Genomic DNA, 14,150 nt, shown 5'->3' on the forward strand with positions numbered 1-14,150 from the left:
TATTGTGTATCACCCTAGGTCAGGGGAAAATATTATACTGAATAATGTTGCTACTGCGTGTATTTTTGTTGCTATCAAATGTCATTGTTTATGCTATTAAACATCTAAGGCTCCTGTCCCGAACCTCTACAGCAGCAGCAATCCTAGGAGCAGGAACACCCAACACACGGTAGGAGCAGTGCCCACATCCTATCAAGGTCCTTTCCCTGACGAGGTAAGCCCGTGGGCTTTTATGAAGGGCCAAAAGCGAGCAGCTGGTTTTTATTGATAAAAATGCGGATTGTGTGTTATCGCACAGTCACTTTGCTTCAAGCATTCCAATCCCATTTGAAGCTTTTCTGAGTGCAAAGCCACCTGTACTTTTCACCATCCATGATCTGTTGTGCAAAGAAACCAAGAGGGAATCCACATGTAAAGATGGCCACCGTGTGAAATTCAGCGTTTACATCTATTGCAGTCTGCTAGCATCACAGAGGCTGCTTGTGGATTGGCTGGAGTAATCCACTTAAGCCAATCAGATTCGCCGGCAGATGAAAAGCCAGCCCACCAAAAAAAGGCCCAACACCTAAGGCTCCCATCCCGAGCCTGTTGGAACCAGGAGCAGCCTGCAGCCTCAGCCCCCTCGCCTTTTCTTGCGACTGCCACGCCTCTGGTAAGTTAGCACTGCCTGCTTTTAATGCGCTCCTTCTCACTTCAATGTGGCAAGTTCTAAAGTGCACAGACTAGCTAACCACCACCTATACTCGCTGTCCAGCTAACTCTGTCTCTGCTTGCACCGGGCCCCCTTCTCCCAATGAATTAAAATGTGCGAGGCTGCCTCCCTGTATAGCTGCGTCCTCGCACTTTACTTTACCCTACAGCCGGTTAGTGGCGAACAACAATACTGTACATTCAGCCATCTCTAACCCTTTGCGTATTGAGATCCAACCGATCCCCCACTCCAACTAGACTCCCTTTACCTTTGTAGATGCAGCAGCACTGAGTACTACTTGTACGCGCGCTGTCCCATGCAACTTTTTCGTGAATATACATTTAATGCGCACAATTTAATTCTCCTTTGCTTAATAATGCTCAATGATCACTCACCAATATTTATTTGTTTATTTGTGTGGGTTACACAGTAACCTTTACAAAAAATGTGTAAAAGAGTAACAATGATTAAAATATAAGTACATACAGATATTTTGTACTAAGATCATGAAAACAGTCATGTAGAGAACTTTCAAAACAATAATAATACAGGCTTAATTAACCTTTAACAAAACCAAATGTATCTGCGCTCTAATAGTATACTCAAAATCTGAATTTCATTATACATTTAAAAAGGTTCTCATTATCAAAACTCAACAATTCATAAAGCATCACTAGTCTAGCTATAGCAGTGATCCCTAGCTAAATTATAGAGCATACTGTCTACGCAATTAACAGTATTTATCTGAATGACAAATGTATGGATTTGGCATTACCCTCATCTGACGGTTATCACGTGATCTACCCCCTTGATCTATCAGCATGCAGGTGTCAGTTAAAAACCTCACCACAGCAATCTGCAGGTACCCTGCAACCGTACATCATTTGTGACCATAGTATGTTTAAATCCATATACTCTGTGTTAGTAACAAACTTGCTAACGCATTTAATATGGTCGGCCCTCAAAACCACAGAATCAATCAGAAGATGGCTCAATGTTTCCATTGTGTCTGCCAAATTGCAGAATATGCATAAAGACAATTTGGCGTTCTGTCTGCCTCTAACATCCTAAATTTGACCTGTTTCCAGCACGTTAAATCTGAAACGCACGAAATCCTGCCTCCAGAGTTTATCCGGGAATTTAACCAGATAGGGCTCCAATTCCCCAATTATTTTGTAGTTCGATACTAGCTGTCCATATTATTTGAGTTTGAAGACCTTTTCTACTGTGTTATTCCAATCAGAAAATTGCAATAGTTTTTTTTAATTTCAAAGGATTGAAGATCAATAGGTCGAGGGTGGCCCCTATTTTATGCAGGATTTCATGACATTCGCTCTTCAAGGTGCTTAGATATAGTGAGGCAGGCTTGCCAGAAGGCATGGAATTCCCCATAATATCATAAAGGGTTAAATTCTTACAAGTAAGTAATTTCCTGTAGAGAGATAGCCAACGACACTCCACCACATTTGACAAAGAGAGCAGACCAAACTCGTAATGCACTGCATCGAGTGGAGCACACTTTGGAAGATATCTTAATGCAGATTTCAAAATTTTAGATTCAAATTTGAGAAGTTCCTCTCTGCACCACCTGGGAGCAAGTTCTAAGTCATAACTAAACTCCTGTACCAATTTGTACTTATAGAAACACACACATGGCAAAAACGAGTATTTCCCATACTTATGATTGTTTTTCCTCAGTTGAGCAGTTAGCGGGCCAACTTACTCCTCCAGATATTCTTGATACAGGCCTTTTCTATTGTCCCCAAAACTTGGGTAGCCAAGATATCTAATATCTGATCTTACAGCAATTTCTCGTTATTTACAAACCATGTACATTTTATAGGAAATCTCCTGTCAGACAAACAATGAATAACTGTTTTTTTTGTTGCACCCCTGTCGTAACCCATTTAGAACTTGAATAGAGTGGGACAGAGTACCATTATTATTCAGATGGATTCCTATCTTATATCCCTCATGGAGATGATAGAGAATTGATAATAGAGGAACTGGAAAACCCACTTTTGACAATTTTGACCAAAGAATGTTACGGTCCACAAGGTCAAAAGCAAGGGAAAGGTCCATTGATGCCACGTAAATCGGCACACTACCTGGCCTCCATGCCTTTTCTTGCAAGATTCTAATGAGCAGACCCCCAGCATTGGTACCCACATTCTGCCTAAAGCCAAACTGAAAAGCCGAAAGAATATTATTTTGGTCAGCCCACCCCCAGTGCCCCAGGACCAGACAAGCAAAAATCTTATTATCGACATCCAGAAGGGTGATGGGTCTGTAGTTTGAAAGACATCCCCTATCGCCCGTCTTGTATATTGGGACAATATATGAAAGGTGCCAGCTTTCCGGAATACATCTGGAGACAATTATGTTGATGAACAGGTTGAAACATTTTTTGGACCACAGTTCCGGATTACCTTTAAGAACTACATTTACTATCCTATTAGGGCATGGTGCATGTGAGTTGGATGCACAAATAATCCGTTTTTTAATGTCATCCTGTGCGAATGGAAAGCGCCAAGAAGAAGTTTGAACTGCTGGAGGTAGAGGCCATTCTAGTTTAGAGGGAGCGTTCACCACACCAACATGCCCAACCCATAATTCCTCTGAAATAGAGGCAGATTGAGCATTTGTTTGAAATTGGTCCCCTTTGTTGTTCAGACCCCAAAACTGCTTAGTGGAGGAGCCCCTAAAAGCCCCTATGAGCTGATACCGTGTTTTTGCCATCGGCTTGATACAGCGCAGCTTGAAGACTCTTTGTTCAATTTTTCCATTCTCCTTATATCTATGATTTTTAAATAATGTGAGCTCCCCACTATAGATATGGCTATGGTTAGATCGAATAGGATTTACTTTTACAGCAGGTAGGGTCAGCAGCACGATGGAGTCTACATTGTGCTCAAACACATCATGTGTATATAGAGATAACTTCTTGGCAAGATCATAAGCACTAATGTCATGTAAGAACACTTTCCTCACATTTACTTTCCTCACATTATCCTTGTGCCAAGAAATTTGGCACAAGGATTGGTTAATTTCGAGGATAAGAGGTAAAGTGCCATGTGTTACAGATGAGGGCTTCCAAAAAAAAAAAAGCTCAGTATTTTGTAACCACTTCTAGGCGTTTGAATTAAGAAAATTACTTGATCAGTTCGACTGAAGACCTTGACAACAACACATAGTCAATTGTTGAATAGTAGATCCCGTTAGTCCTGGTATAGGAATCGGAGAAGCCTGAGATTAAATTATTTCCACACAAAAGGGCCCCAATTTTTAAAAAAGGAGTGCCACAAGAACCCCTTTGTTTTTGTCCTGGGCATGTCCTTGTAGACTCCCTCTTAGGCATTTACAGCAGTCGTGGTAGTCATGACAGAGCTTGTATGGCCATTCTGGGCCCCCTACCTAAAAATGTCTGCGTTTAGGTCACCAGCGATTATAATATGAAGCCCAGAACACAACTCCTGGCAATCCATGGTAATTGCATCTAGCAGTTTCAGCGCTTCAATTAGATAATTTTCAGGTGACCAATAGATATTAATCATCAGAATATTAGTCAAGGACGTCCCCAATTTTAGCTGCAGTAGGACGGCTAGGGACCATTTTGATATTTGTATACATTTAAGTATTCTTTCATCAACATCCGTCCTAATTGCCAAAATCAGACCACCAGAGGCCCTACCTTTTGGACCCTTTACTGCTGTTTCATAAAACACTGTAAAACCATCCAAAGCAACTGCAGAGGTTAACCAAGATTCCTGGATACACTGGAAGGTGTATCCACAAAGTAGAGTAATCAATTCAGGAGAATGTTTAAGATACCAAGAGCTCCTTGAATTTCAAGATAGAAAAGAGAGCTCTGGGATCTGGCTAGGAGTTTTTCTTAATACCCTACCATTTTTAATTTGTATGTTGGCAGATGGTGGTTCTAAATTTCGATATGGACTCTCTAAGGCGTAGAGCTAGACATCTCAAGTTGGGATCAGGCTCAGTCCTGAACCCCTGAGTTTGGGCTGGCCCCCGCCGAGGGTCCTCACATTAAGGTGCTTTATGCATCTCCACAGGGCCACCCACCCATGAATTTAGGAAGTCTGGACTATAGTTCAATACATCATATCCAAATTTGTTCAGAGCCTCCACTTCAGTAATTACAACATTATACACCAAACGAGCATAGAAAACTATGCGAATGTAATTGTAACATTCCAGATGGATAAAGTCTACCAATTTAATGTCTCCAGATGAAATGAGAGACAGGCCAGGAACCCCATTGAATAGAGAAAGTATCCTCCACCGGTTCAAATACTCTGGACCCCCATAAAATAGCATAAAGTGGAGTGTGACACTAGGATCGTCAGGATGCTGTGGTTGTCACCATTGCACATCCTCAAAGTCTCTATGATGTCCCGAGTGAGGAACTCTCCCTGGTTCCCCGCTCTGACTGTTCCGCAAGGTTTGATAAACATGCCACCAGAGCTAAGACCTGTAATTGGCTCCTGGATATACAAACTCCTGACAACGCTAGCGTCATTTCCCAGCACCAAAGTGCCAATAGTCTCACTGGTATCAGGAGTAAGGTGATTTTGCAGTGCAGAAGGCACAGTATTCCCCACAATGGAATCCTGATTTATGGTCTCACCTCCCAAAGCCACCTGAGTCTAAACCAGCATAGGATGGGCCTTAGAAGTCATATGAGAAGCAGGCCCTGCTTCAACTCCCTCATAGTTGTAGGTTGCGTTGATCACTAGTGGTTTAAATTGTGATGGTAGAACATGTGAGGGTATTTGCAAGAGATTGAGCAATGGCTGTTTTACAAGAATTTTGATGTCCTCTACTGGAGAAAGTTTTACTAAATCAACATCAGAGAGGCAACCCACCGGCGTGGCCTCTGTATCTCTCCAAGCACTAAGTCGGTGTTGGTGGGAAGAGCAGAGGTAGTGCCAGCAATTAAATTTGAAATAGTGGATAGAGCTAATCCTGTTCTTTTATAGGTGAGGTTAAGGAGATAAGATCACCATCCATCACCGTAGACCCACCCAAATATATAGGAGTTGCCTTCTTAGATCTGGAAGTACCCGTATGTATAATCAGAGGGTCTGATTTTGAATTCTTAAAGAATATTTGGTAAAGACAAGCGCCTTGTTTCATGTTTTGCCTCATTTATTTTGTTAGATTTTTTGTTTAATTTTTCTACCTTTATGGTTCATAGCTTCGGATAATGTATCTGAAGCCAAACCATATCCCTCCCTTGTCCCGGTATCAGCAGGTGCATTAGTAGCTTCAACTTTGACTACCTAAGACTCTAAATCTTGTGAGGCCGAGACTTCTTCATTAATCAAATTACGCCAACATCTATGTGAATTTTTTTTTCCCCCTTCTCAATCAAAGGTTTACATTTCTTTTTATGGTTTCCCCCTTTTCTGGAGGGAGCTCCAGTCAGATCAACAGAAACTGCAGCCACCCTCACACTCTCGCTCCCTTCTGCCTCCTGAGGAAGCGTCCTAGACCCCATGAGGGCACCAGAGGACCCTTTGTGCATAATGGGTGTATGAGATAATTCTTCCGGCAGAGTCACAAGGGGTTCCGAGGTGGCCTCATCCTCCCTTTTTGATCTTACCTTGTTACTAGTTCATTTACAATCCATAGAACCTCTACACAGTCCCCGCTCCCCCAGATTCTGTATTTGTAGCAGAACCATCAGGATAGACCTCAAGCAATGTGTATTTTCCCTGACCTCAATAAGGATGTTTTGTCCCAGTTCATGGCCTTCCAGCACCTCCTCTTTCAAAGTGGCCTTTCTGGGCAGCTAGGCCGAGAGGGCAGCCTCCTCCTTGTGTCTCAGCTGATCAACAACGTGCTGGGAAAGAGCCAGCAAAGAAATTACCTGCTCAAAGAATATCAATGGAGTGTCAGGGAAAGAGCTATCCAGGGCAGCGTCCATAGGCACTTTGCTTGTTTGTTTGTTTGTTTGTTTATTTATTTGTTTTGCACACTAGACCCAGGGGTATCAGGGCGCAATGAATAAGACATCTTACAGCTTAGTTAAACATCAAATACACAGCAAATAAACAGCAAATACACAACAAATACAAATCAAGTAAGTACAGATAAATCAATAATAGAAGGTGTAGCATGTACAACATATATCATGGGACATTACGGGGGGGTCAGCAGGAGGCGATGCTGAGGGGAATCATACATCAAGAGGCAAACAGAATGGACAACCTTCAAAAACAGACTGGAATCTATTTACAGTGCAGAAGAGAAATATCTACTTACAGTACAGAAAGCTGGACTAGGGCGTTACTTGTCATTGGGGGTCATTAAGAGTTGGGCGGTAGGGGATACCGGGCACCGGTAAGGAGACCGGTGCCGGTAATCCCCAACCGCCCAATTCCGAGGTCCCTAAGCGGGAACTGTAAGGGACATGTGGTTGGACCATACATCCTTTACGGGTCCCGCTAAGCGACCAAGGTGCTAATAACTGGCTTGCTACTAGCAAGCACGTTATTAGCGCCCTCCCCATTCCCATTGAGCCCTATGGGGGCTCAAATGGGAATGGGGAATGGTTTTTCAATGGGGACTTACCGGTCCCTCCAGGGTCGGAATGGACCGGTAAATCCCCATTGAACGACACAGTTGCCAGACCCATTATTAGAGGCAGCCATGGCGCAAATAGCGCCATGGCTACCTCCAATCTCGGAATGAGGCCCATTGTCTTTGAACCAACTAGTGAGGAAATCTAAGTAAGTTTGATCCACTCGCAATGAAGGGGGTAAGGTGTTCCACAACTGCGCTGCCTTGACCGGGAAGCTGCATACCCCGAATCTGGAGAGTTTAAATCTTCGGACTAGGAGGCAGTTGTTGCTAGCTGTTCTAGTGGTTCTTGTTGAAGATTTTCTGCTGAATCTCTCTTTCAGATAGCAGGGCACAGCATTATTCAGACATTTACATGTAAGTGAGGCAGTTTTCAGCCGGATTTTGTCATGGGTAGATAACTAGTTGTTTGTCTTCTGGTCTCAGAGATATGTTCTCTCCTAGCTATTCAAGGTGCTGCTCTCAGGGCATTGTTCTGGAGGGATTAAATTCTCTAAATAACTTGCTTATTAGCCAGTATGTACAACGAGTTGCAGTAATCCAGCTGCGACAATATAAGAGCTCTGGCTAGGGTAATACAAGTGTTAACGTATAGGAAAGGTTTACCTGCTCTGATAATTTTGCAAGTATATGCAGAAGCAGATGCCATGGCATTGATCTGTTTGGTGAATAAGAGGGTAGAGTCCAGCTAGAAACCCAAAGTTTTTATTTCGTTAGCAACAATAATAGGGTTATTGTCAATATTGAAAGTATTATAAGCTCAGTCTTGTCATCATTCAGGCATAGTCCGTGAGCAGCCATCCAAGCCTGGATGATGAGATATACCCTATTCACCAAGGCCAAATCCTTATTGTAATCATAAGTAAGTGGTAGGAAGATCTGAGTATCATCTGCATAGTTAGTGTAGGTGATACCAAGATGGTCCAGATCATCGAAAAGGGGCTTAGTGAATATGTTATATATTGTAGGTGAGACACATGATCCCTAGGGCACTCCACAAATAATGGGGATGGGGTCTGCTGCAGCTGTGGGAGAAAAGACTCTGTTGCTTAAAAATGATTGTATCCATGCTATCGCTTTTTCAGAAAATGAGCCGCTGAATCCAGATGGCTGCATAAGACCTTGTGGTCCACAAAGTAAAATGTGGCCGATAGAGAAAGGAGGAGAAGTAGGGCTGATTTCCCATTGTCCCTGAGCTCATCAATCTGGGCCTTAAGGTCTATTAAAGCCGTTTCAGTACCATGCTGTGGCCTAAAGCCAGTTTGGCGTGCTCCTAGGAGTTGGTTGGATTCCAAGTGCTTCTGTATTTCTAAATAAGCCATCTTATCTATAATTTTCAGAAGAAAAGGCACTGTTGTGATCGGTCGGTAGTTAGTGGGTATGGCCAGGTCTAGAGTCTGTTTTTTAAGTAGGTGGAGCACCCAAGATTCTTTGAGGTTGCTTGGGATGGTGCCAGAGGAGAATGAGGCATTGATAAACTTTGAGATAAAAGGGGCCAGGTCTCTAGATACTTCCTTAATACGTTGGGCGGGGCATTGATCGCCATGACAGTTCGAAGCTTTAAGGGAGAGTATAGTTTTTTCAGTCTCAAGTATAGAGACTTTGGAGAACCTAAAGCGTAGGGGACGTGCGGTATTATGAGGTGGTATGGGGGAGATTTTAGGTGACGTAATGTCGGTTAGGGAGGCTTTTTTCTTGGCAATTTTATCTTGAAGAGTAGTGACTTTATTGGCTGCTGCTTGCTATACGTTAGAGCACCATGGTTTGTCTTTCACGCAATTACCTTGCACTGGGATGGGTGCTTCTAATTCTTTCTGGATTGCAAATAGTTCCTTCATACTCAAGTTAGCTTGTGAGATTCTGGAATTATAGGTTTCACGTTTGGCCAAAAGTATTTCTCTCTTGTAAAGAGAAGAGATAGTGCTTAGGTTGATTTCATTTTCCTCGGAGGGTAGTAATCTCCAGGATGCCTCGCATTGTCTTTTTTTGATTCATAATGCTTTCAAGTGGTGGTGCTTTCGGCTTACTTTGTCTCATTTTAAATGGAGCGATTGAGTCAAGTGAAGCGGTCATGATTTTGTTGTACTCATTGGGCCTCATTGCGAGGTTGGAGGTAGCCATGGCGCTATTAGCATCATGGCTACCCCCTTACCGCATTCCGGGTCCGGGTTGTCGGATAGGGATTTACCGGGTCATTCCAACCTTGGAGGACCCGGTAAGTCCCCATTCTGAAAACTATTCCCCATTCCCATTCGAGCCCCCATAGGGCTCAATGGGAATGGGGAAGGAGCTAATAACGGGCCCGCACATAGCGGGCCCGTTATTAGCTCCATGGTCCCTTAGTGGCTCCCGCTAAGGGCGGCTGGTAAAACCAGCCGGCCTTAGTGGGACCCGCTAAGGGACCTCGGAATACGGAGGTAAGGGATTACCGGCACCGGCATCCTTACTGGTGCCGGTAACCCCTTACGTCCAACCTCGTAATGAGGCCCATTGACTAATACATCAGGCTCCATATTTTCCGGAAGAGAGTTAAGTATTGGGAGAATAAGAGGAAGTAATTTATCAGAGGTAATATTCTTTTTGTTCCTCGTCGGTATAGGAGGAGCCGGCATGGTGGGTGCTGAGGTAGGTCTTTTGGATACTAGAGAGAATGTCACAAGATAGTGGTCAGTCCAAAACTGGGGAGTCATGGACGAGATATATGTGTTGCAGTTGTAATCCACCAACCAATCGAGTATTCTCCCTTTGTTGTGAGTGGAGAGGTTCACTCTCTGAGTAAGGCCAAGTTCGGTCAGAATGTTGGACACACTAATTGCATGTGGATCTTTAGGGTCATTGAAGCCCAAATGGAGGTCACCTAATAATAAGACTTGTGAAGTACCTTTTAAGTTGTCGGACAGAATAGTAGAGATGTCCTCCTCGAAGTTTCTGATGGGACCTGGGGGTCTATATATGAGGTGGATCGTGAGAGTTTGGGAATTGTTGATAGATAATTTAGCTGTAAGGGTTTCACATGATTTAATGTCGAGTGGCGGTGCTAGTCTCAACGATAGATTTGATTTGGCATTAAGGGCAATGCCTCCTCCAGGCGCTTCACTTCTGTCTGCTCTTAGGATGGTATATTCGTTGGGAATCGCTAATATGAGGGCAGGGCCTGCAGCAGCATGTAGCCAAGATTCAGTGACGGCCAAGAAGTCGTAGTTTTCTGCCTGGACAAGGTTAAATATCTCGGTGGCATGTGGGATAAGGGATCTGGCATTTATTAGTGCACCCTTGAGGTCGGTAGGTGGACTGGTAGATTTTAATGTGGAGGAGACTCCTGTTGGCTGTATATCTGATCGGGCCTTAGTAGGGGTGTGGTTGAGCGACGCGTGAGAGGTCAGAGAGCTGGGTTGGATTTTTTCACTAATAGTGGAGATTTTATTGTATGGAGTTTTTCTCCTAAAGTTTAAATTAGATAAAGTTCTGGCTAACGGTTCAAATAGTTTAGCTAGCCTCGAACAAAACCTTGCATTTCTGGCAGTGGTATTGCATGGCATGGTGTCATGAATAGGTCTCTGTTGGAGGTTCAAGTTGTTTGGCACTTGTTTATGGGTTGTTAAAGTATGTTAGAATGTGGGTTGTGGACAAAGTCATTGGTGCTCATTACGAGGTAGGAGGTAAGGGATTAACGGCACCGGTAAGGGTGCCGGTGCTGGTAATCCCTTACCTCCATATTCTGAGGTCCCTTAGCGGGTCCTTTCTTTAACACCTGGTCTGACCAGGTGTTAAGGACGGGACCCGCTAAGGGACTTCAGAGCTAATAACGGTACCGCAAATTGCAGTACCGTTATTAGCTACTGTTGTGTTTGGGCCTCGCGTAGTGCAGGCTTGGGCCCGAACGTGAGTGGCCGTGTGTGTAGGCTGCTCTGGCGTCGCTCCAGCAGGAGCTGACAAGAAACACACACACACGCAGATGGCTTTGTGCCCCGGAACTGCCTCCTTCACAAAGGGGCGGAGCATTTATTCACTTGCCCTGCGTCATCGTGTAGCGGGACGCAGGGCGGAAGACACAACATTCCTCCTTTATTCCAAAATGAATAAAACCAAACACAAACATGCATCAACCATAGATCTGTTCAAATAACAGCCCAACATTGCATTAGTGGATCAACATTAGATATATCTGAATAAACATTTACAGCAGAAAAAATGCCTCCCACATTTCTAGTCCTTGGGGGCCCACACTGGACATACATAGTCTTTTAAATGAGCTGGAGGCCGGGTGGCTCCTCTCAGGCTATAGCCCCCCCCTTGTGACCGGGGTCCCACTGTCTCACAGGGTGCCTCACCTTCAGCGTCCTGCTCACCCATCTCAGGCTCACTCCACAGCTCCCATGCTTCATCATCAGCTCTTTCTTCTTCATGTGGATATACGGTCCCTCCGCCATCCGGCGTAGAGGTGTCAGCTTCTTGGGGCTGTTCACCATCAGTCCACAGATTGCAGGGCACAGCTTTAAACCATGCTGCATTACGTGTTACACTTTGGTGTCCTTTTTGTGCTGTAAGCATGGTGCCTTTTCTTTCCTTGATGATCCATGGGGATGGCTCATACCGAGAGTTCAACTTGGATCTGGTAGGATTACGCATCATTATCACATGGTCAACCACTTGAAGATTTGACTGCTTGGCCCTTCTCATGGTGCTCATGTGCTCGTTGGCTTCTGTTCTTCTTCTTTCTGTTCGTTCAGTGTCAAAATTATCCGGACTTCTGTTAGGGAGGTGTGGTATGGAAGAGTTGACCAAACATTAAGTCTGCTGGGGGAATTCCAGTCGTGCTGTGTGGAGTCACTTTATAGTTTCGTAGAAACCGATACAGATCGAGTTTCCAAGAGCTGGCATTTTCCTTCGATATCCTCAGCACTTTATTTAGTGTCCGCATAAAACGTTCCACATCTCCATTGGCTTGGGGCCATCTTGGCATTATGTGGTGATATCGTATGTTTAGATCCTGTAAGTAACGTTTGAATTCTTCCCCTTGGAATGGAGGGCCATTGTCACTTTTTATTCTTGTAGGTAAACCGTGTGTCGCGAACATTTTTTCAATCATTGGAATTACCACTTCCGCAGCTGTTGAGTTCACTATCTCTACTTCAGGGTAGCGCGAATAGTCATCAATAGCCACTAGGAGATATAAGTTTTCCTGTATTTTGCAAAAATCAAGGCTGATAGCGTCCCATCTTCCACATCCTCGCACTGGTGACTGAATCGGCGTCGGGTGTGGTGGGGCACCAGTGATTTGGCAAGGTAAGCAAGTGTTGATGAGTTTTTCAACCATGGCATCGATTTGTGGAAACCACACTCGGTATCTGATGCGAGCTTTTGTTCGTGCCATTCCTTGGTGGCCTTCATGTGCCAACGCTACTATTCTTTCTTGAAGACTCATGGGGATGATAATGCGGTCTCCTCTAAGGATCAGGCCTTGTTCTGTGATAGATAAGTCTTGCCGTACTGTGAACATCCCTTCAAGAAATGTTTTGGCTTCTTGTGTCTTATTATGAATGTTCTTCAGGAAAGAATTCCATTCACCTGATAAAATTGTGTTTTTCACCAAGTCACAACATTGGTCTTTGCGTGTTTCCTCTGCAATTTCCTCGCTGCTGACCGCTTTTGGTCTCATTTCACACACCACTTGGCATATGTGTTCTTCTGTTTCTGCTGCCACTTGGACCTCCTGTGTGGTTGCTTCTCTGGGATGCCTTGACAGAAAATCTGCTGGATTTCCAGTTCCTGGTTGATATTTTAGTTCAAAGTCATATTGTTGCAGATGCAAAAGCCATTTTGCAATCCTGGCCGGAGGATGGGAGGAGGTGCCCATGAATATGGGTAATAAAGGCTTATGATCGGTATATGTTGTGAATTTCCTGCCATACAAATATATGTGAAAATGTCTACATCCCGATAAAACAGCAATGGCCTCCTTCTCAATATGAGAGTATCGTTGTTCAGTCATAGTGAGAGCTCGTGATGCATATGCTATCGGCCTCTGTACCCCTTCTCTTGTCACCTGAGTCAGTATGGCTCCCAGACCCACGGGACTGGCATCAACATACAGCTCTGTAGGAAGTGTGGTGTCATAATAGGCCATTTTGGTGTCCGTTGATAAGGATTCTTTAATGTTTTCAAATGCGTCTTGACACGCTAGCCCCCATTCCCACTTTGTGTTGGTTTTAGTTAGCTCACGCAATGGTTCCGACAGTGTAGCTAGATTCTTGATAAATCTTCCACAGTATGTGGCCATCCCTAGGAAACTGCGCACTTCCGTCGGCGATGTAGGGGGACTGGCTGTTTGAATGTCAGCAACCTTCTGTGGGTCCGGCGAGATACCCGTACTACTGAATGTATAGCCGAAAAAAGACAACTCTGTTTTGAAAAATTCACATTTTTCACGGTGGATGGTTAGTCCAACACTTTCCAATCTGCCGAGGAGCATATGCAGTCTTTTCAAATGTTCGTCTCTGTCAGCTGCATGGATTAAAATATCATCGCTCACATTTAACACACCCGGTATGTCCCTTATGAGCTCTTGAATAGTCTGCTGAAAAACCTCCACTGCTGAGGAGATCCCAAAACGTAAACGTTTGTATCGTCGCAAACCAATATGTGTTGAAAACGTTGTTATGTACCGGGATTCCTTATGTAATCGTAGTTGGTGATATCCAGCCTTCAAATCTATTTTGGAGAATACTTTTGATCCCGTGAGATCAGCCACGATCTCATCCAGTGTTGGCGTTATGTGTCGCTCCCTCTTGATTGCAGCGTTGGGTAACCTCATGTCTATGCAGATGCGGACCTTCCCTGGCTGTTTTGGTTT

Source organism: Ambystoma mexicanum, chromosome 4p (assembly GCF_040938575.1).
Source record: "Ambystoma mexicanum isolate Mex_15411 chromosome 4p, UKY_AmexF1_1, whole genome shotgun sequence".
NCBI classification, from domain to species: Eukaryota; Metazoa; Chordata; class Amphibia; order Caudata; family Ambystomatidae; genus Ambystoma; species Ambystoma mexicanum.